Source organism: Hemiscyllium ocellatum, chromosome 18, assembly GCF_020745735.1.
Source record: "Hemiscyllium ocellatum isolate sHemOce1 chromosome 18, sHemOce1.pat.X.cur, whole genome shotgun sequence".
NCBI classification, from domain to species: domain Eukaryota; kingdom Metazoa; phylum Chordata; class Chondrichthyes; order Orectolobiformes; family Hemiscylliidae; genus Hemiscyllium; species Hemiscyllium ocellatum.
Window position 1 is genome coordinate 3,178,545 of NC_083418.1, and position 24,052 is coordinate 3,202,596.

The following is a 24,052-nucleotide window of genomic DNA, read 5'->3' on the forward strand; positions in this document are numbered from 1 at the left end:
AGTCCTAAACTATGAAAGTAATCACCCAAACACACACAAACGAAGCTGCATCAGGACAGTATTCAAAAGAGCTACAACACACTGCAGTACACCAGAACTGCGAAACGAGGAAGAGGAACACCTATACAAGGTATTCGCCAAAAACGGATACCCGCGCAACTTTATCAACAGATGCCTAAGTGATAGACCACGGAACGAGGACATGCCACAACCAAAAGGACTAGCCACACTACCATACATCAGGAGCGTTTCAGAACTGACAGCCAGACTACTGCGACCCCTAGGACTCATAACGGCACACAAACCAACAGCCACGCTCAGACAACAACTTACTAGAACAAAGGAGCCAATACCCAACATGAGCAAAACTAATGTAGTTTATAAAATACCATGCAAGGACTGCACAAAACACTATATAGGACAAACAGGAAGACAGCTAACAATCCGCATACATGAACACCAACTAGCCACGAAACGACACGACCAGCTATCCTTAGTAGCCACACACTCAGACAACAAGCAACATGAATTCGACTGGGAAAACACTACTATCATAGGGCAAGCCAGACAGAGAACAGCCAGGGAATTCCTAGAGGCATGGCATTCATCCACAAATTCCATCAACAGAAACATCGACCTGGACCCAATATACCAATCACTACAGCGGACAGCCGAAACTGACACCCGGAAGCGGCAAGGACAGACCACTATAAATGCCGGAAGAAACATCAAAGAAGCGCTTTGCAGGAGGCTCCACAGCACTGATGATGTCTCCTAGCCAGGGGGTGAAACGTTTGCAACAAAAACTTCCAGCTCGGCTAACAGAACCACTACAACAAGCACCCGAGCTACAAATCTTCGCACAAATTATTGGTTATTGTCATCCAGACCTTTTTTTAACCATTGAACCGTGAGTGGGAGATGGAAAACTAAGATCACCCGTAACTATTACCATCTTTTATCACTCACATTTAGTATTTTTTTCTTAGATGTATTGGTTACTGCGAGTGCACTTGTCAGCTACACCTGCTGATGACTTCTTTCCTCACTGTTCCTCGTTTCTACACAAACAAATTTTAGAACGTAGAACATAGAAACATACAGCGCAGTACAGGCCATATGCCACCCGATGTTGCGCCGATCCAAGCCCACCTAACCTGCACTAGCCCACTATCCTCCATATACCTATCCAATGCCCGTTTAAATGCCCATAAAGAAGGAATGTCCACCACTTCTACTGGCAGGGCAGTCCATGAAATCAAGACTCGCTGAGTAAAGAATCTAACCCTAACATCTGTCCTATACCTACCATCCCTTAATTTAAAGCTATACCCCCTCGTAATAGCTGACTCCATCCGTGGAAAAGGGTTAGTTTTTTTTTAGATTACTTACAGTGTGGAAACAGGCCCTTCGGCCCAACAAGTCCACACCGACCCGCCGAAGCGCAACCCACCCATACCCCTACATTTACCCCTTAACTAACACTACGGGCAATTTAGCATGGCCAAATCACCTGACCCGCACATCTTTGGACTGTGGGAGGAAACCGGAGCACCCGGAGGAAACCCACGCTCATGGTCAACACAATCTCAACCCCTAATCACCTTGTACACCTCTAATAAGTCACCCCAAGCCTTCGTTTCTCCATTGAAAACAGCACCAAGTGCCACAACCTTTCCTTTTACATCCTTATCTCCTGAATCAGAGAAATATGGAACCATTGGATAAATGTCAAGAATTTATTTCACTTGGTATTTTACATGCCTCCGTTTGTCACCTTCCAATGTTAATTAATAATTTCCCATGTTGCATTTGCACACAATAAGAGATAACAAAATACAGGAGAATTAGCGACCGGCTTGGAAAACAGTGAACTGTCAAATCCACTCTGCTTTTGGATATCGGCATTGCTGGTTTTAGCGCCAGTTTCTGACTCTCAATTATTTCGAGCCCAAGGCGAACGCAGAATCTCAAATATTTCATTTTAAACAATCAAACCGACCTTGTACCTACATTGCAACACGAAGAACTCATCCACGATTCTCCCAGAGTCCGCAGGGAAAGAGATGTTTAAACGCAGCACAAGGCGACCTTAATGTCTCCAATCCTCCCCGCCAAGAGAACGTGGCTAAAACAGCTTCAGTCAGGGGCTCCTGCCAAACCCTGGGACACAGCACATGAAAGCTCCATCCTGAGGAACGGCTCTTCACATCTGAAAAGGAAGGGGTAACCATTCCACTTGAAGTTGGAAACGGCTTCAGAAGATTGGAGGACTGTTCCTGTTCTTGGAAATTTTTTTTTAACGAAATCCTGTCTGGAAAATAAGAAGTGGTAAAACTTGGAGGCAGGAAGAATACAGAAAGTGTTGATTGTGAAAAATCTGTCAAATCAGCTGATGGGATTCCCTTCACTCGAAATCGAAATGTTTCGATTTCCTTAGGTAGTTTCACGATTGATTTATCGTCTGCCAGGTTGACTGGGAATCACTTCGCTTGAGGGTAAAAATATGAAAATATTAACATTGAATCTGATATCTTGGGACAAGTGCTGAATTGAATGTAACGGTCTGAAGGAATAACCGCTGAGAAGTGGCAAGTGTTAATGCTGTCACTTGTGATTGGGACGAATGAACTGGAACCTTGCAAATTGCAGTGCCCGGTGAAATATGCTGAGTGTGAAATGACACACGAATCAATCGTGAGCCACGCCCAGCTGGTTTTGTCGGTAGAGCATGAGATGCGTAACCTCATGGCTGTGGGTTCAAGACTTACGATGAGAACTTTCAATGCTTTAAAGAAATCCACCTGCCTGTTCCACGTGCAGTATTGCAATCCAGTTCAGGGACTGTTGTTGACACTTCGATCTGACTTTTTTGATCAGACGTCAGTTTCTGAATGAAAACTGTCTCCGAATTCCAAGATATTCCCGAGACAAGTTTATCAGTGCATTCGAATATTCGATGAATGATGACTCTTTCAAAGCATCAGGTTCTACTCCAACCGTGCACCAAACAAAGTACTCAGAGACTCCCATCTCCTCTTTCTGAACCACCAAATTAAATTGCTGGTAAATTTCAGTGGGTCTGGTCGCATTTCGGAAAGGAAAACGGATTTAAGACTAAAGGACTAGTGACACTCTATATTCCATTTCCATCTCCCTCTGTCTTTGCGCACTCTTCCCTTTTATTGAATATCTCCTGACTTCAAAATTTATTCTTAGCTTCTCTTTTATTTCTTCCCCTCCAACCATTTTCCTAGTTTTCAAAAATTTGTATCAGATCTGTCCCATCTCTCACACTGCCCTGTTATGAAAGGAGGGCTTCAAACTGAACAATTAATTCTGTTTCTAATTTCTTAGATATCAGATGGCTCAAGAATGGAAAGCAAAGGAGGACGGTTAGAGCCTTTAGCCCATCTGGTACGCTCTGACATTCGATCATGGTTAATATCATTCTCAACCCCATTCTCCAGTCTTCTCCCTGTAACAATTTTCACCTGAATTTAGGACAGTCTTTTTTTTCCCAAAGTGCGATCGAATTCTCCCCCAATCTCCCCCCATGTCCTGGTGGCTGTTACACAGTGTCTGTGTGTGATCAAAATGAATTTCAGTCCTGCACAGCAAACCGATACGTTTTGAGCAAAGCCATCGCCGCTGGAGGACACCTTGATTGGGTTTCTGGCCCCACTGTGTTTGTGTTGGGGAGCGGTTATCACCCCTGTCTCCCACGGGAAGGATCGATAACATAAAACATGAAAGAAAGATAGGCTTGTGTGTCAACATAGATGGAAGTAATTGTTTTCTGCCCTGGTCAGTAAACCTTACTCTGAATGCCCCTACCCATTCCTGCTGTTGTGAAAGGGAATAAAAGTTCAATTAATTGCCGTGTTTGATTTTACTCGATCCGCATTCTTCTTTGTTCAGAATATGTGGGGATGTTTCCAGCACAGTTGATCGCTATTTTTAAGAACACAGTCGGTGGGCCCTGATACTTTCCGGAGAGTAGAAGCATCAGGTTTGGCGAAAGTGGCCCAGTTCAGAGCTGAGCAAAAACGTTGTTGTTGCTTCTTTACGGGCGACCAACTTCCACATCGTAATGGATGGGGCAGCAGCAAAGAGATCACTCATCTGCTCTTGTCAAAGCTAACAGTGGCTTCTTGAAGTAAGTTTCTGTCAAATGTATTCCAACGTATGGTCTAAAGCGTCTCATTTGTACCTTGTCTGGCGTTTCTCAAGCTGTATGAACCGAAACTATAAATGCTCAAACATGCTTTGGACCACTTCAAATATTTGAGTTTCTAAGCAGATGGTACAGTTACAGATCATTTAGTCACGAACAGGATAGAAATGATTTACGTTTTCAGATGAAGTCCTTGACTCCTGCTCTCATACAGTCTCTAATATTACCGTGTGGTCTGAAACCTAAGCCGTGTTGTGACTGAAATTGATGATATGACGGACAGGCTGCCGCATTACATTGTATCCATTTTGTTTTCTTGATGTCATAAATTTGCAGGAAAGTATGAACAGGGAGCGAGAGAAATGCAAGACACAAGATGTTGTGGGGAAACACCTTCTCTCTGATTCAGTCATCAAGAAGAGACGTGAATGCGACTAAAGAGCGAGACATTTTCACACCTCGAAAACAGAGCAATCACGTCCAGTGAGCATCGATTTGACACCTCAGATCGTCTTTGACTTCCATGAATATTTGCCAAAACTGACAAGAAAGAACTGTTTCATTTCCGAACATACGTGAGTCACATGTCCACGATTCCCACACAGGTTTCTGACTCAGCATGCAGCCAAGTGGCTGTCGCTTATGGCTCTGCTGGGAAATGCACGGTTAAGGGGAAAGACAAGGCTAGTTCCAACTCTTGCTGGCACTGCGTTTCGAATATCCTCACTACACGTTCTGCCATTTTCAAATTTCATTGATTCTCTGAGGTTGAAGTGTTCCGAGGCAGAAGATGAGGCGTTCATCCACCAGGCGTCTGATGGTGAGGGAGCGGCGGTGAAGGAGGCCCCAGACCTCCATGTCTGCGGCAGAGTGGGAGGGGGAGTTGAAATGTTAGCCCAGAGGGCGTGTGGTTGATTGGTGTGCGTGTCCCAGGGATCTTCCCTGGCGACCTCTGTTTGGAGGCGTCCAGTCTCCCTAATGTGGAGGAGATCGCATCGGGAGCACTGGATACAATAAGTGATTTTGGTGGATGTGCAGGTAAAACATTGATGGCTGTGGAAGGCTCCTTATGAGTCTTGAATATAGGTGAGGGAGGAGGTGTGGGCGCAGGTTTTGCAAATAATGCAGTGGCAGGGGAATGTAACAGGATGGGACACTGTGTTGTAGAGAGGCGAGGACCTGACCAGGGAATCACGGAGAGAACAGTATTTGTGGAAGGAATAAAGGGGTGGGGAGGGAATTATATACCTGGTGGCGGGGTCTGTTTTTAGGATGCAGAAATGTTGGCGGATGATTTGGTTCACGCAAAGGTTGGTAGGGTGTAAGGTGAGCACCAGGGGCGTTCTGCCCTTGTTACGTTTGGAGGGGTGCGGTCTGAGGGCGGATAGGCAGGATGTGGGTAAGATGCGTTGGAGCGCATCTTTAACCACGTGGCAAGGGTCCCTAAAGAAGGAGGCCGTCTGGTGAGTTCTGTGATGGAACTGGTACTCCTGGGAGCAGATAAGCCGGAGGCAAAGGAATTGGCAATACGGGATGGCAATTGTGCAGGAGGTAGGTTGGGAAATGCTTAATCCAGGTAGCTGTGGGAGTTGGTGGGGTTGTAAAAAATGTTAGTGTCACGTCGGTCGACATTAATGAAGATGGGCAGGTCCAGGAAGGAGAGGGAGGTGTTTCGCAATTGAAGTTCCAAAGTGAATCTCACCGGCATTGGGAATCTCTCCACCAAACGGGACTTCTCATCCCTGGACATGGTGCAAGCCAGTGGGTTTTGAAGAGATACTGCGAAAATTTTGCCAACTGGAAGTTGAAAAAAATGTTTAGGAAGCAAACCATATAATCTAGGCTCCAGCTACGGAAATCTTGAGAAACACTTTGGGAAATGGAATCAGAGGAGAATGAAGAATTGTGAACTCTCGGACAGAGAAGAGGACGGGACATTGACTCTGATGTTCTCGGGACAGGAACTCATCTGAGACATTGAAAGAATTTTTGCTCCCGTACGTGAGGAACACAATCTTCATCTGGACTCTTGGACAATTAAATACTCTGGAACACTCAAGACAATATCCAAATATTGACTGGGATCACTCCAGTACGACTACTATAGATGGGTCAGTTTTTGTCCAGTGTGTGCAGGAGGGCTTCTTGACACAATATATAGACAGGCCTTCAAGGAACGAAGCCACTTTAGATTTAGTTCTGGGTAACGAGCATGGCCAGGTTTTAGATTTGGAAGTAGGTGAGCACTTTGCAGACAGCGATCACAATTCTCTCAGGTTAACTTTCGTGATGGGAAGGGATAGGTGTACTCCACAGAGCAAGGGTTTCAGCTGGGATAAGGGAAATTACGATGCAAGAGGTAGGTTTTAGCCATCGTAGAACGTGGTAGGAAACTGCAGGGGGTGAGCACATTAAAAGTGTGGAGCTTAGTCAAGGAAAAGCTCCTGTCAGGCGGGGAGGTAGATATAGAACGCGAGAGCCGTGGTTTACTAAGGAAGTGGATTCCCTGGTCAAGAAGAACAAGAAGTCTTACGTGAGGGCAAAATGTCAAAACTCAGTTAGAGCGCTCGAGGGTTCCAACGATGTCAGCAAAAAACCTAAAAAGAGATCTGAGACGAGCAAGGAGCAGACATGAGAAGTTGTTGGTGGATAGGATCAGGGTAAACCCTCAAGCTTTCCATTGGTATGTCAGGAATAAGAGAATGACGAGAGTTAATTTTGGGACAATCGAGGATAATAGTGGGAAGTTGTGTGTGGATCAGAGGAGATGGGGGAAGCACTAAGTAAATATTTTTGGACAGTGTTTGCTGCAGAAAATGAACATGTTGGCGAGGATGATACAGAGATACTGACGTCCAGACTAGAAGAGATCGAGGCTCACAAGGAAGAGTAATTAGAAATACTGCAGAGTGTGAAAATAGAGTGTGAAAAATCCCTGGGCCGAATGGGTTCTATCTGATGTCGTTTAGCAAATGCACTGCAGGATGGTACAAATGAAGCTGATGCTAACAACGGCTTGTTTCAAGCCTCTAATTTGCAGTGAAGTGGCGGCGACAATAAAAGGTGTCACACATCTCGTCTAAGTCCACATCCTGATCTCGAAATGACCGGAAGTCTCTCGCTGAGTTTCTGCAGGGTCTTGCTTGGACGACACCATGACACTTTTTCACTGGAGTGGATCGTGAAATCGCGTCATGACTGTGAATAAAACGATGGAAACTTCCAGCAGAGAAGGAGCCGACACTGAAGCAGGCAGCTGAGGACAAATGTTTCTCCTTTGCCAGTGAAAGGCACTGCTTCACAAATTGGAAGCTTTGAAATGAAGCAGTGTTGGTGATTATCTTCGCTGCTTGTTCACCTTTTTCATTCTGATTCCGTGAAAGTCCATGACAATACATATCGACATGCTGCCGACGCTTTTTGCCTCTCTTGGGCCAGTGGCGTAATGGATAACGCGTCTGAGTTCAGATCAGAAGATTGTAGATTGGAGTCCTATCTGGCTCGTGGAGAATATCTCGCTTTAACCGTAGTCTGGGTTGTCGCTCCCCTACGCAATTCTGCCAGGACGATGCCTGTGTGCTTTTGCATTTATTCTATTGTCCATTTCAAATTCCAGCTCACCACAACGTACACTTCTGTCAGTCTCGGGGTATCTTTCTGTGTGTCTCCCTCTGTGGGTGATAATGAGCATAAGTTCCTCAAAAGAGTGAGAATTCGTTGTGAAAATGCCCCATTATTGTGCCATTTAAGAACACAAGATAACCTCATTGACACTTGCACTGGAAACATTAGTACACACAAGACTTTGGGCAAAAGTTAGAAACTGTTACGAGAATAGATGGCTCTCTGATTAGCCGGTATGTACAATGGGCAGAATGGCCTTTTCGCACTTTGACAATCTTCGAAGACAAGTTGAAAATAATCGGCAATGAAAATGTTCAGAAAGGGTGTTTTATTTAGACCAAATATGATAGTATCTATCGCCTTGTCTTGTTATTTATTTGTAAGGATTCGTTACTCTCAGCACCGTCGCCCGGATGCTATTCCCGCTCATGGAATGTTTGTATTGTTCAGCAAACCTATCGGTTTACCCGTACATCTGCAGATTTTCCGACGTGAGCAGGTCATTGGATTTGTCCAAAAATTATGAAGGTTAATATAAAGCAAACAGCTACAATTGCTGGAAATCTGAGCCAGAAACGAAAATTGTCTGCGAAACGCAGCAAGCCTGACAACAGATACGTCGACTTTCCTGCTCCTCGGATGCTGCCTGACCTGCTGTGCTTTGCCAGCATCACTCTGAACTTAAATCTGGTTTCCAGCATCTACAGTCCTCACTTTTGCCGAGTTCCTTCAGTGGCGCTGGTTCCCAATTCAGGAACTCCATCTCTAGCGGTTTCATGTCTGTACGTCCATGCTGAAGAGTTGAAGAATGAAGAAAGGTAACTCGCCTCCTCATTCTCTGGGGTAATTAGGGACTGAAAGTGAATCTTATCACATTGAAATATATCTCCATGCACTTAATCACTGTATTTTATTGGGAACTATCTCTTTCATTGTAACCATCAGGAAAGACCATTTTGTTCGCCAGAATGGGTCACTAACCTTTGTTTGTTTCATGTCCAAGAACACTCAGATCAATAGCTCCCTTGATCAGCTCTGCTGGTCATGTTCGCAAAGAGATCTAGCAAATTGCAAAGTGTGATTTTGCTTTCAATCAATTATTTTGACTCAGTTTGTCTGCAAATATATTTTCCTAACTTTGTGCTTTTCTTCTTTTACATTGGTGTCGAGCACCTTACAAATGACAGCAAAGGTATGAAAGGAGATGGAAACAATGAGCCCTTCAAGTCAGCGACAGCTTTCAAAGAGATTCCGGCTGATTTGGTTGATGCTCAACTTTACTTGATTGCCTGTAGTCATGGCCGAGTGGTTAAGGCGATGGATTAGAAATCCATTGGGGTTTCCCCACGTAGGTTCGAATCCTGCTGACTACGTTATGAATGCCTCCCTGGTGGCGCAGTTTTCCCTCGAAGTGCAGAAAACCTATTTTGCAAACCAGGCCGGTAATTTCATTAGACTTGGGAAACTCGCGTTCTTCATCAGAAATGTTTCATATTTAAAACATTATGACTGTTTCTCTTTCCAGAATCACTGCTCGACACATCGGGTTTCTGTAGTTGTTATGGAACGTCCTGAGCAGAAGAGCTGCTTTTCATTAGATTCCTTTCATCCCTGTCCTCTGTTGACTGACTCTGGTCAGTGGCAACACTTTCTCCTGCTCGTCAAAGTTCTCATTCCCCACTTCTCCCTCTCCCATCATTACAAACAGCAGCAGGAAATTGCCACTTAACCATCTTTGTTCCAAAGTGAGACTCACCAGCCTCGGGAATCTCTCCACCAAACGGGACTTCTCATCCCTGGACATGGTGCAAGCCAGAGGATGGTGAAGAGATACTTTGAAAATATTTTCAATTGGCAGTTGAAAAAATGTTTAGGAAGCAAACCATATAATCTAGGCTCCAGCTGTGGAAATCTTGAGACACTCTTTGAGAAATGGAATCAGAGGAGAATGAAGAATTGTGAACTCTCGGACCGAGAAGAGGACGGGACATTGACCCTGATGTTCTTGGGACAGGAACTCATCTGAGACATTGAAAGAATTTTTGCTCCCGTACGTGAGGAACACAATCTTCATCTGGACTCTTGGACAATTAAATACTCTGGAACACTCAAGACAATATCCAAATATTGACTGGGATCACTCCAGTACGACTACTATAGATGGGTCAGTTTTTGTCCAGTGTGTGCAGGAGGGCTTCTTGACACAATATATAGACAGGCCTTCAAGGAACGAAGCCACTTTAGATTTAGTTCTGGGTAACGAGCATGGCCAGGTTTTAGATTTGGAAGTAGGTGAGCACTTTGCAGACAGCGATCACAATTCTCTCAGGTTAACTTTCGTGATGGGAAGGGATAGGTGTACTCCACAGAGCAAGGGTTTCAGCTGGGATAAGGGAAATTACGATGCAAGAGGTAGGTTTTAGCCATCGTAGAACGTGGTAGGAAACTGCAGGGGGTGAGCACATTAAAAGTGTGGAGCTTAGTCAAGGAAAAGCTCCTGTCAGGCGGGGAGGTAGATATAGAACGCGAGAGCCGTGGTTTACTAAGGAAGTGGATTCCCTGGTCAAGAAGAACAAGAAGTCTTACGTGAGGGCAAAATGTCAAAACTCAGTTAGAGCGCTCGAGGGTTCCAACGATGTCAGCAAAAAACCTAAAAAGAGATCTGAGACGAGCAAGGAGCAGACATGAGAAGTTGTTGGTGGATAGGATCAGGGTAAACCCTCAAGCTTTCCATTGGTATGTCAGGAATAAGAGAATGACGAGAGTTAATTTTGGGACAATCGAGGATAATAGTGGGAAGTTGTGTGTGGATCAGAGGAGATGGGGGAAGCACTAAGTAAATATTTTTGGACAGTGTTTGCTGCAGAAAATGAACATGTTGGCGAGGATGATACAGAGATACTGACGTCCAGACTAGAAGAGATCGAGGCTCACAAGGAAGAGTAATTAGAAATACTGCAGAGTGTGAAAATAGAGTGTGAAAAATCCCTGGGCCGAATGGGTTCTATCTGATGTCGTTTAGCAAATGCACTGCAGGATGGTACAAATGAAGCTGATGCTAACAACGGCTTGTTTCAAGCCTCTAATTTGCAGTGAAGTGGCGGCGACAATAAAAGGTGTCACACATCTCGTCTAAGTCCACATCCTGATCTCGAAATGACCGGAAGTCTCTCGCTGAGTTTCTGCAGGGTCTTGCTTGGACGACACCATGACACTTTTTCACTGGAGTGGATCGTGAAATCGCGTCATGACTGTGAATAAAACGATGGAAACTTCCAGCAGAGAAGGAGCCGACACTGAAGCAGGCAGCTGAGGACAAATGTTTCTCCTTTGCCAGTGAAAGGCACTGCTTCACAAATTGGAAGCTTTGAAATGAAGCAGTGTTGGTGATTATCTTCGCTGCTTGTTCACCTTTTTCATTCTGATTCCGTGAAAGTCCATGACAATACATATCGACATGCTGCCGACGCTTTTTGCCTCTCTTGGGCCAGTGGCGTAATGGATAACGCGTCTGAGTTCAGATCAGAAGATTGTAGATTGGAGTCCTATCTGGCTCGTGGAGAATATCTCGCTTTAACCGTAGTCTGGGTTGTCGCTCCCCTACGCAATTCTGCCAGGACGATGCCTGTGTGCTTTTGCATTTATTCTATTGTCCATTTCAAATTCCAGCTCACCACAACGTACACTTCTGTCAGTCTCGGGGTATCTTTCTGTGTGTCTCCCTCTGTGGGTGATAATGAGCATAAGTTCCTCAAAAGAGTGAGAATTCGTTGTGAAAATGCCCCATTATTGTGCCATTTAAGAACACAAGATAACCTCATTGACACTTGCACTGGAAACATTAGTACACACAAGACTTTGGGCAAAAGTTAGAAACTGTTACGAGAATAGATGGCTCTCTGATTAGCCGGTATGTACAATGGGCAGAATGGCCTTTTCGCACTTTGACAATCTTCGAAGACAAGTTGAAAATAATCGGCAATGAAAATGTTCAGAAAGGGTGTTTTATTTAGACCAAATATGATAGTATCTATCGCCTTGTCTTGTTATTTATTTGTAAGGATTCGTTACTCTCAGCACCGTCGCCCGGATGCTATTCCCGCTCATGGAATGTTTGTATTGTTCAGCAAACCTATCGGTTTACCCGTACATCTGCAGATTTTCCGACGTGAGCAGGTCATTGGATTTGTCCAAAAATTATGAAGGTTAATATAAAGCAAACAGCTACAATTGCTGGAAATCTGAGCCAGAAACGAAAATTGTCTGCGAAACGCAGCAAGCCTGACAACAGATACGTCGACTTTCCTGCTCCTCGGATGCTGCCTGACCTGCTGTGCTTTGCCAGCATCACTCTGAACTTAAATCTGGTTTCCAGCATCTACAGTCCTCACTTTTGCCGAGTTCCTTCAGTGGCGCTGGTTCCCAATTCAGGAACTCCATCTCTAGCGGTTTCATGTCTGTACGTCCATGCTGAAGAGTTGAAGAATGAAGAAAGGTAACTCGCCTCCTCATTCTCTGGGGTAATTAGGGACTGAAAGTGAATCTTATCACATTGAAATATATCTCCATGCACTTAATCACTGTATTTTATTGGGAACTATCTCTTTCATTGTAACCATCAGGAAAGACCATTTTGTTCGCCAGAATGGGTCACTAACCTTTGTTTGTTTCATGTCCAAGAACACTCAGATCAATAGCTCCCTTGATCAGCTCTGCTGGTCATGTTCGCAAAGAGATCTAGCAAATTGCAAAGTGTGATTTTGCTTTCAATCAATTATTTTGACTCAGTTTGTCTGCAAATATATTTTCCTAACTTTGTGCTTTTCTTCTTTTACATTGGTGTCGAGCACCTTACAAATGACAGCAAAGGTATGAAAGGAGATGGAAACAATGAGCCCTTCAAGTCAGCGACAGCTTTCAAAGAGATTCCGGCTGATTTGGTTGATGCTCAACTTTACTTGATTGCCTGTAGTCATGGCCGAGTGGTTAAGGCGATGGATTAGAAATCCATTGGGGTTTCCCCACGTAGGTTCGAATCCTGCTGACTACGTTATGAATGCCTCCCTGGTGGCGCAGTTTTCCCTCGAAGTGCAGAAAACCTATTTTGCAAACCAGGCCGGTAATTTCATTAGACTTGGGAAACTCGCGTTCTTCATCAGAAATGTTTCATATTTAAAACATTATGACTGTTTCTCTTTCCAGAATCACTGCTCGACACATCGGGTTTCTGTAGTTGTTATGGAACGTCCTGAGCAGAAGAGCTGCTTTTCATTAGATTCCTTTCATCCCTGTCCTCTGTTGACTGACTCTGGTCAGTGGCAACACTTTCTCCTGCTCGTCAAAGTTCTCATTCCCCACTTCTCCCTCTCCCATCATTACAAACAGCAGCAGGAAATTGCCACTTAACCATCTTTGTTCCAAAGTGAGACTCACCAGCCTCGGGAATCTCTCCACCAAACGGGACTTCTCATCCCTGGACATGGTGCAAGCCAGAGGATGGTGAAGAGATACTTTGAAAATATTTTCAATTGGCAGTTGAAAAAATGTTTAGGAAGCAAACCATATAATCTAGGCTCCAGCTGTGGAAATCTTGAGACACTCTTTGAGAAATGGAATCAGAGGAGAATGAAGAATTGTGAACTCTCGGACCGAGAAGAGGACGGGACATTGACCCTGATGTTCTTGGGACAGGAACTCATCTGAGACATTGAAAGAATTTTTGCTCCCGTACGTGAGGAACACAATCTTCATCTGGACTCTTGGACAATTAAATACTCTGGAACACTCAAGACAATATCCAAATATTGACTGGGATCACTCCAGTACGACTACTATAGATGGGTCAGTTTTTGTCCAGTGTGTGCAGGAGGGCTTCTTGACACAATATATAGACAGGCCTTCAAGGAACGAAGCCACTTTAGATTTAGTTCTGGGTAACGAGCATGGCCAGGTTTTAGATTTGGAAGTAGGTGAGCACTTTGCAGACAGCGATCACAATTCTCTCAGGTTAACTTTCGTGATGGGAAGGGATAGGTGTACTCCACAGAGCAAGGGTTTCAGCTGGGATAAGGGAAATTAACATGCAAGAGGTAGGTTTTAGCCATCGTAGAATGTGGTAGGAAACTGCAGGGGGTGAGCACATTAAAAGTGTGGAGCTTAGTCAAGGAAAAGCTCCTGTCAGGCGGGGAGGTAGATATAGAACGCGAGAGCCGTGGTTTACTAAGGAAGTGGATTCCCTGGTCAAGAAGAACAAGAAGTCTTACGTGAGGGCAAAATGTCAAAACTCAGTTAGAGCGCTCGAGGGTTCCAACGATGTCAGCAAAAAACCTAAAAAGAGATCTGAGACGAGCAAGGAGCAGACATGAGAAGTTGTTGGTGGATAGGATCAGGGTAAACCCTCAAGCTTTCCATTGGTATGTCAGGAATAAGAGAATGACGAGAGTTAATTTTGGGACAATCGAGGATAATAGTGGGAAGTTGTGTGTGGATCAGAGGAGATGGGGGAAGCACTAAGTAAATATTTTTGGACAGTGTTTGCTGCAGAAAATGAACATGTTGGCGAGGATGATACAGAGATACTGACGTCCAGACTAGAAGAGATCGAGGCTCACAAGGAAGAGTAATTAGAAATACTGCAGAGTGTGAAAATAGAGTGTGAAAAATCCCTGGGCCGAATGGGTTCTATCTGATGTCGTTTAGCAAATGCACTGCAGGATGGTACAAATGAAGCTGATGCTAACAACGGCTTGTTTCAAGCCTCTAATTTGCAGTGAAGTGGCGGCGACAATAAAAGGTGTCACACATCTCGTCTAAGTCCACATCCTGATCTCGAAATGACCGGAAGTCTCTCGCTGAGTTTCTGCAGGGTCTTGCTTGGACGACACCATGACACTTTTTCACTGGAGTGGATCGTGAAATCGCGTCATGACTGTGAATAAAACGATGGAAACTTCCAGCAGAGAAGGAGCCGACACTGAAGCAGGCAGCTGAGGACAAATGTTTCTCCTTTGCCAGTGAAAGGCACTGCTTCACAAATTGGAAGCTTTGAAATGAAGCAGTGTTGGTGATTATCTTCGCTGCTTGTTCACCTTTTTCATTCTGATTCCGTGAAAGTCCATGACAATACATATCGACATGCTGCCGACGCTTTTTGCCTCTCTTGGGCCAGTGGCGTAATGGATAACGCGTCTGAGTTCAGATCAGAAGATTGTAGATTGGAGTCCTATCTGGCTCGTGGAGAATATCTCGCTTTAACCGTAGTCTGGGTTGTCGCTCCCCTACGCAATTCTGCCAGGACGATGCCTGTGTGCTTTTGCATTTATTCTATTGTCCATTTCAAATTCCAGCTCACCACAACGTACACTTCTGTCAGTCTCGGGGTATCTTTCTGTGTGTCTCCCTCTGTGGGTGATAATGAGCATAAGTTCCTCAAAAGAGTGAGAATTCGTTGTGAAAATGCCCCATTATTGTGCCATTTAAGAACACAAGATAACCTCATTGACACTTGCACTGGAAACATTAGTACACACAAGACTTTGGGCAAAAGTTAGAAACTGTTACGAGAATAGATGGCTCTCTGATTAGCCGGTATGTACAATGGGCAGAATGGCCTTTTCGCACTTTGACAATCTTCGAAGACAAGTTGAAAATAATCGGCAATGAAAATGTTCAGAAAGGGTGTTTTATTTAGACCAAATATGATAGTATCTATCGCCTTGTCTTGTTATTTATTTGTAAGGATTCGTTACTCTCAGCACCGTCGCCCGGATGCTATTCCCGCTCATGGAATGTTTGTATTGTTCAGCAAACCTATCGGTTTACCCGTACATCTGCAGATTTTCCGACGTGAGCAGGTCATTGGATTTGTCCAAAAATTATGAAGGTTAATATAAAGCAAACAGCTACAATTGCTGGAAATCTGAGCCAGAAACGAAAATTGTCTGCGAAACGCAGCAAGCCTGACAACAGATACGTCGACTTTCCTGCTCCTCGGATGCTGCCTGACCTGCTGTGCTTTGCCAGCATCACTCTGAACTTAAATCTGGTTTCCAGCATCTACAGTCCTCACTTTTGCCGAGTTCCTTCAGTGGCGCTGGTTCCCAATTCAGGAACTCCATCTCTAGCGGTTTCATGTCTGTACGTCCATGCTGAAGAGTTGAAGAATGAAGAAAGGTAACTCGCCTCCTCATTCTCTGGGGTAATTAGGGACTGAAAGTGAATCTTATCACATTGAAATATATCTCCATGCACTTAATCACTGTATTTTATTGGGAACTATCTCTTTCATTGTAACCATCAGGAAAGACCATTTTGTTCGCCAGAATGGGTCACTAACCTTTGTTTGTTTCATGTCCAAGAACACTCAGATCAATAGCTCCCTTGATCAGCTCTGCTGGTCATGTTCGCAAAGAGATCTAGCAAATTGCAAAGTGTGATTTTGCTTTCAATCAATTATTTTGACTCAGTTTGTCTGCAAATATATTTTCCTAACTTTGTGCTTTTCTTCTTTTACATTGGTGTCGAGCACCTTACAAATGACAGCAAAGGTATGAAAGGAGATGGAAACAATGAGCCCTTCAAGTCAGCGACAGCTTTCAAAGAGATTCCGGCTGATTTGGTTGATGCTCAACTTTACTTGATTGCCTGTAGTCATGGCCGAGTGGTTAAGGCGATGGATTAGAAATCCATTGGGGTTTCCCCACGTAGGTTCGAATCCTGCTGACTACGTTATGAATGCCTCCCTGGTGGCGCAGTTTTCCCTCGAAGTGCAGAAAACCTATTTTGCAAACCAGGCCGGTAATTTCATTAGACTTGGGAAACTCGCGTTCTTCATCAGAAATGTTTCATATTTAAAACATTATGACTGTTTCTCTTTCCAGAATCACTGCTCGACACATCGGGTTTCTGTAGTTGTTATGGAACGTCCTGAGCAGAAGAGCTGCTTTTCATTAGATTCCTTTCATCCCTGTCCTCTGTTGACTGACTCTGGTCAGTGGCAACACTTTCTCCTGCTCGTCAAAGTTCTCATTCCCCACTTCTCCCTCTCCCATCATTACAAACAGCAGCAGGAAATTGCCACTTAACCATCTTTGTTCCAAAGTGAGACTCACCAGCCTCGGGAATCTCTCCACCAAACGGGACTTCTCATCCCTGGACATGGTGCAAGCCAGAGGATGGTGAAGAGATACTTTGAAAATATTTTCAATTGGCAGTTGAAAAAATGTTTAGGAAGCAAACCATATAATCTAGGCTCCAGCTGTGGAAATCTTGAGACACTCTTTGAGAAATGGAATCAGAGGAGAATGAAGAATTGTGAACTCTCGGACCGAGAAGAGGACGGGACATTGACCCTGATGTTCTTGGGACAGGAACTCATCTGAGACATTGAAAGAATTTTTGCTCCCGTACGTGAGGAACACAATCTTCATCTGGACTCTTGGACAATTAAATACTCTGGAACACTCAAGACAATATCCAAATATTGACTGGGATCACTCCAGTACGACTACTATAGATGGGTCAGTTTTTGTCCAGTGTGTGCAGGAGGGCTTCTTGACACAATATATAGACAGGCCTTCAAGGAACGAAGCCACTTTAGATTTAGTTCTGGGTAACGAGCATGGCCAGGTTTTAGATTTGGAAGTAGGTGAGCACTTTGCAGACAGCGATCACAATTCTCTCAGGTTAACTTTCGTGATGGGAAGGGATAGGTGTACTCCACAGAGCAAGGGTTTCAGCTGGGATAAGGGAAATTACGATGCAAGAGGTAGGTTTTAGCCATCGTAGAATGTGGTAGGAAACTGCAGGGGGTGAGCACATTAAAAGTGTGGAGCTTAGTCAAGGAAAAGCTCCTGTCAGGCGGGGAGGTAGATATAGAACGCGAGAGCCGTGGTTTACTAAGGAAGTGGATTCCCTGGTCAAGAAGAACAAGAAGTCTTACGTGAGGGCAAAATGTCAAAACTCAGTTAGAGCGCTCGAGGGTTCCAACGATGTCAGCAAAAAACCTAAAAAGAGATCTGAGACGAGCAAGGAGCAGACATGAGAAGTTGTTGGTGGATAGGATCAGGGTAAACCCTCAAGCTTTCCATTGGTATGTCAGGAATAAGAGAATGACGAGAGTTAATTTTGGGACAATCGAGGATAATAGTGGGAAGTTGTGTGTGGATCAGAGGAGATGGGGGAAGCACTAAGTAAATATTTTTGGACAGTGTTTGCTGCAGAAAATGAACATGTTGGCGAGGATGATACAGAGATACTGACGTCCAGACTAGAAGAGTTCGAGGCTCACAAGGAAGAGTAATTAGAAATACTGCAGAGTGTGAAAATAGAGTGTGAAAAATCCCTGGGCCGAATGGGTTCTATCTGATGTCGTTTAGCAAATGCACTGCAGGATGGTACAAATGAAGCTGATGCTAACAACGGCTTGTTTCAAGCCTCTAATTTGCAGTGAAGTGGCGGCGACAATAAAAGGTGTCACACATCTCGTCTAAGTCCACATCCTGATCTCGAAATGACCGGAAGTCTCTCGCTGAGTTTCTGCAGGGTCTTGCTTGGACGACACCATGACACTTTTTCACTGGAGTGGATCGTGAAATCGCGTCATGACTGTGAATAAAACGATGGAAACTTCCAGCAGAGAAGGAGCCGACACTGAAGCAGGCAGCTGAGGACAAATGTTTCTCCTTTGCCAGTGAAAGGCACTGCTTCACAAATTGGAAGCTTTGAAATGAAGCAGTGTTGGTGATTATCTTCGCTGCTTGTTCACCTTTTTCATTCTGATTCCGTGAAAGTCCATGACAATACATATCGACATGCTGCCGACGCTTTTTGCCTCTCTTGGGCCAGTGGCGTAATGGATAACGCGTCTGAGTTCAGATCAGAAGATTGTAGATTGGAGTCCTATCTGGCTCGTGGAGAATATCTCGCTTTAACCGTAGTCTGGGTTGTCGCTCCCCTACGCAATTCTGCCAGGACGATGCCTGTGTGCTTTTGCATTTATTCTATTGTCCATTTCAAATTCCAGCTCACCACAACGTACACTTCTGTCAGTCTCGGGGTATCTTTCTGTGTGTCTCCCTCTGTGGGTGATAATGAGCATAAGTTCCTCAAAAGAGTGAGAATTCGTTGTGAAAATGCCCCATTATTGTGCCATTTAAGAACACAAGATAACCTCATTGACACTTGCACTGGAAACATTAGTACACACAAGACTTTGGGCAAAAGTTAGAAACTGTTACGAGAATAGATGGCTCTCTGATTAGCCGGTATGTACAATGGGCAGAATGGCCTTTTCGCACTTTGACAATCTTCGAAGACAAGTTGAAAATAATCGGCAATGAAAATGTTCAGAAAGGGTGTTTTATTTAGACCAAATATGATAGTATCTATCGCCTTGTCTTGTTATTTATTTGTAAGGATTCGTTACTCTCAGCACCGTCGCCCGGATGCTATTCCCGCTCATGGAATGTTTGTATTGTTCAGCAAACCTATCGGTTTACCCGTACATCTGCAGATTTTCCGACGTGAGCAGGTCATTGGATTTGTCCAAAAATTATGAAGGTTAATATAAAGCAAACAGCTACAATTGCTGGAAATCTGAGCCAGAAACGAAAATTGTCTGCGAAACGCAGCAAGCCTGACAACAGATACGTCGACTTTCCTGCTCCTCGGATGCTGCCTGACCTGCTGTGCTTTGCCAGCATCACTCTGAACTTAAATCTGGTTTCCAGCATCTACAGTCCTCACTTTTGCCGAGTTCCTTCAGTGGCGCTGGTTCCCAATTCAGGAACTCCATCTCTAGCGGTTTCATGTCTGTACGTCCATGCTGAAGAGTTGAAGAATGAAGAAAGGTAACTCGCCTCCTCATTCTCTGGGGCAATTAGGGACTGAAAGTGAATCTTATCACATTGAAATATATCTCCATGCACTTAATCACTGTATTTTATTGGGAACTATCTCTTTCATTGTAACCATCAGGAAAGACCATTTTGTTCGCCAGAATGGGTCACTAACCTTTGTTTGTTTCATGTCCAAGAACACTCAGATCAATAGCTCCCTTGATCAGCTCTGCTGGTCATGTTCGCAAAGAGATCTAGCAAATTGCAAAGTGTGATTTTGCTTTCAATCAATTATTTTGACTCAGTTTGTCTGCAAATATATTTTCCTAACTTTGTGCTTTTCTTCTTTTACATTGGTGTCGAGCACCTTACAAATGACAGCAAAGGTATGAAAGGAGATGGAAACAATGAGCCCTTCAAGTCAGCGACAGCTTTCAAAGAGATTCCGGCTGATTTGGTTGATGCTCAACTTTACTTGATTGCCTGTAGTCATGGCCGAGTGGTTAAGGCGATGGATTAGAAATCCATTGGGGTTTCCCCACGTAGGTTCGAATCCTGCTGACTACGTTATGAATGCCTCCCTGGTGGCGCAGTTTTCCCTCGAAGTGCAGAAAACCTATTTTGCAAACCAGGCCGGTAATTTCATTAGACTTGGGAAACTCGCGTTCTTCATCAGAAATGTTTCATATTTAAAACATTATGACTGTTTCTCTTTCCAGAATCACTGCTCGACACATCGGGTTTCTGTAGTTGTTATGGAACGTCCTGAGCAGAAGAGCTGCTTTTCATTAGATTCCTTTCATCCCTGTCCTCTGTTGACTGACTCTGGTCAGTGGCAACACTTTCTCCTGCTCGTCAAAGTTCTCATTCCCCACTTCTCCCTCTCCCATCATTACAAACAGCAGCAGGAAATTGCCACTTAACCATCTTTGTTCCAAAGTGAGACTCACCAGCCTCGGGAATCTCTCCACCAAACGGGACTTCTCATCCCTGGACATGGTGCAAGCCAGAGGATGGTGAAGAGATACTTTGAAAATATTTTCAATTGGCAGTTGAAAAAATGTTTAGGAAGCAAACCATATAATCTAGGCTCCAGCTGTGGAAATCTTGAGACACTCTTTGAGAAATGGAATCAGAGGAGAATGAAGAATTGTGAACTCTCGGACCGAGAAGAGGACGGGACATTGACCCTGATGTTCTTGGGACAGGAACTCATCTGAGACATTGAAAGAATTTTTGCTCCCGTACGTGAGGAACACAATCTTCATCTGGACTCTTGGACAATTAAATACTCTGGAACACTCAAGACAATATCCAAATATTGACTGGGATCACTCCAGTACGACTACTATAGATGGGTCAGTTTTTGTCCAGTGTGTGCAGGAGGGCTTCTTGACACAATATATAGACAGGCCTTCAAGGAACGAAGCCACTTTAGATTTAGTTCTGGGTAACGAGCATGGCCAGGTTTTAGATTTGGAAGTAGGTGAGCACTTTGCAGACAGCGATCACAATTCTCTCAGGTTAACTTTCGTGATGGGAAGGGATAGGTGTACTCCACAGAGCAAGGGTTTCAGCTGGGATAAGGGAAATTAACATGCAAGAGGTAGGTTTTAGCCATCGTAGAATGTGGTAGGAAACTGCAGGGGGTGAGCACATTAAAAGTGTGGAGCTTAGTCAAGGAAAAGCTCCTGTCAGGCGGGGAGGTAGATATAGAACGCGAGAGCCGTGGTTTACTAAGGAAGTGGATTCCCTGGTCAAGAAGAACAAGAAGTCTTACGTGAGGGCAAAATGTCAAAACTCAGTTAGAGCGCTCGAGGGTTCCAACGATGTCAGCAAAAAACCTAAAAAGAGATCTGAGACGAGCAAGGAGCAGACATGAGAAGTTGTTGGTGGATAGGATCAGGGTAAACCCTCAAGCTTTCCATTGGTATGTCAGGAATAAGAGAATGACGAGAGTTAATTTTGGGACAATCGAGGATAATAGTGGGAAGTTGTGTGTGGATCAGAGGAGATGGGGGAAGCACTAAGTAAATATTTTTGGACAGTGTTTGCTGCAGAAAATGAACATGTTGGCGAGGATGATACAGAGATACTGACGTCCAGACTAGAAGAGATCGAGGCTCACAAGGAAGAGTAATTAGAAATACTGCAGAGTGTGAAAATAGAGTGTGAAAAATCCCTGGGCCGAATGGGTTCTATCTGATGTCGTTTAGCAAATGCACTGCAGGATGGTACAAATGAAGCTGATGCTAACAACGGCTTGTTTCAAGCCTCTAATTTGCAGTGAAGTGGCGGCGACAATAAAAGGTGTCACACATCTCGTCTAAGTCCACATCCTGATCTCGAAATGACCGGAAGTCTCTCGCTGAGTTTCTGCAGGGTCTTGCTTGGACGACACCATGACACTTTTTCACTGGAGTGGATCGTGAAATCGCGTCATGACTGTGAATAAAACGATGGAAACTTCCAGCAGAGAAGGAGCCGACACTGAAGCAGGCAGCTGAGGACAAATGTTTCTCCTTTGCCAGTGAAAGGCACTGCTTCACAAATTGGAAGCTTTGAAATGAAGCAGTGTTGGTGATTATCTTCGCTGCTTGTTCACCTTTTTCATTCTGATTCCGTGAAAGTCCATGACAATACATATCGACATGCTGCCGACGCTTTTTGCCTCTCTTGGGCCAGTGGCGTAATGGATAACGCGTCTGAGTTCAGATCAGAAGATTGTAGATTGGAGTCCTATCTGGCTCGTGGAGAATATCTCGCTTTAACCGTAGTCTGGGTTGTCGCTCCCCTACGCAATTCTGCCAGGACGATGCCTGTGTGCTTTTGCATTTATTCTATTGTCCATTTCAAATTCCAGCTCACCACAACGTACACTTCTGTCAGTCTCGGGGTATCTTTCTGTGTGTCTCCCTCTGTGGGTGATAATGAGCATAAGTTCCTCAAAAGAGTGAGAATTCGTTGTGAAAATGCCCCATTATTGTGCCATTTAAGAACACAAGATAACCTCATTGACACTTGCACTGGAAACATTAGTACACACAAGACTTTGGGCAAAAGTTAGAAACTGTTACGAGAATAGATGGCTCTCTGATTAGCCGGTATGTACAATGGGCAGAATGGCCTTTTCGCACTTTGACAATCTTCGAAGACAAGTTGAAAATAATCGGCAATGAAAATGTTCAGAAAGGGTGTTTTATTTAGACCAAATATGATAGTATCTATCGCCTTGTCTTGTTATTTATTTGTAAGGATTCGTTACTCTCAGCACCGTCGCCCGGATGCTATTCCCGCTCATGGAATGTTTGTATTGTTCAGCAAACCTATCGGTTTACCCGTACATCTGCAGATTTTCCGACGTGAGCAGGTCATTGGATTTGTCCAAAAATTATGAAGGTTAATATAAAGCAAACAGCTACAATTGCTGGAAATCTGAGCCAGAAACGAAAATTGTCTGCGAAACGCAGCAAGCCTGACAACAGATACGTCGACTTTCCTGCTCCTCGGATGCTGCCTGACCTGCTGTGCTTTGCCAGCATCACTCTGAACTTAAATCTGGTTTCCAGCATCTACAGTCCTCACTTTTGCCGAGTTCCTTCAGTGGCGCTGGTTCCCAATTCAGGAACTCCATCTCTAGCGGTTTCATGTCTGTACGTCCATGCTGAAGAGTTGAAGAATGAAGAAAGGTAACTCGCCTCCTCATTCTCTGGGGTAATTAGGGACTGAAAGTGAATCTTATCACATTGAAATATATCTCCATGCACTTAATCACTGTATTTTATTGGGAACTATCTCTTTCATTGTAACCATCAGGAAAGACCATTTTGTTCGCCAGAATGGGTCACTAACCTTTGTTTGTTTCATGTCCAAGAACACTCAGATCAATAGCTCCCTTGATCAGCTCTGCTGGTCATGTTCGCAAAGAGATCTAGCAAATTGCAAAGTGTGATTTTGCTTTCAATCAATTATTTTGACTCAGTTTGTCTGCAAATATATTTTCCTAACTTTGTGCTTTTCTTCTTTTACATTGGTGTCGAGCACCTTACAAATGACAGCAAAGGTATGAAAGGAGATGGAAACAATGAGCCCTTCAAGTCAGCGACAGCTTTCAAAGAGATTCCGGCTGATTTGGTTGATGCTCAACTTTACTTGATTGCCTGTAGTCATGGCCGAGTGGTTAAGGCGATGGATTAGAAATCCATTGGGGTTTCCCCACGTAGGTTCGAATCCTGCTGACTACGTTATGAATGCCTCCCTGGTGGCGCAGTTTTCCCTCGAAGTGCAGAAAACCTATTTTGCAAACCAGGCCGGTAATTTCATTAGACTTGGGAAACTCGCGTTCTTCATCAGAAATGTTTCATATTTAAAACATTATGACTGTTTCTCTTTCCAGAATCACTGCTCGACACAT

The 24,052-nt window shown here is 44.2% G+C and overlaps 5 non-coding genes across 5 annotated transcripts; all 5 read left to right on the forward strand.

Moving 5' to 3' along the window:
- The first annotated feature begins 9,092 nt into the window (after positions 1-9,092).
- Positions 9,093-9,174, forward strand: trnas-aga (transfer RNA serine (anticodon AGA)). The gene has a single exon. It is a non-coding gene; the product is annotated as a tRNA-Ser (tRNA).
- Positions 9,175-12,769: 3,595 nt separating this feature from the next.
- On the forward strand, positions 12,770-12,851 carry trnas-aga (transfer RNA serine (anticodon AGA)). The gene has a single exon. It is a non-coding gene; the product is annotated as a tRNA-Ser (tRNA).
- Positions 12,852-16,446: 3,595 nt separating this feature from the next.
- trnas-aga (transfer RNA serine (anticodon AGA)) lies at positions 16,447-16,528 on the forward strand. The gene has a single exon. It is a non-coding gene; the product is annotated as a tRNA-Ser (tRNA).
- Positions 16,529-20,123: 3,595 nt separating this feature from the next.
- On the forward strand, positions 20,124-20,205 carry trnas-aga (transfer RNA serine (anticodon AGA)). The gene has a single exon. It is a non-coding gene; the product is annotated as a tRNA-Ser (tRNA).
- A 3,595-nt stretch (positions 20,206-23,800) lies between these two features.
- On the forward strand, positions 23,801-23,882 carry trnas-aga (transfer RNA serine (anticodon AGA)). The gene has a single exon. It is a non-coding gene; the product is annotated as a tRNA-Ser (tRNA).
- Positions 23,883-24,052: the final 170 nt, after the last annotated feature.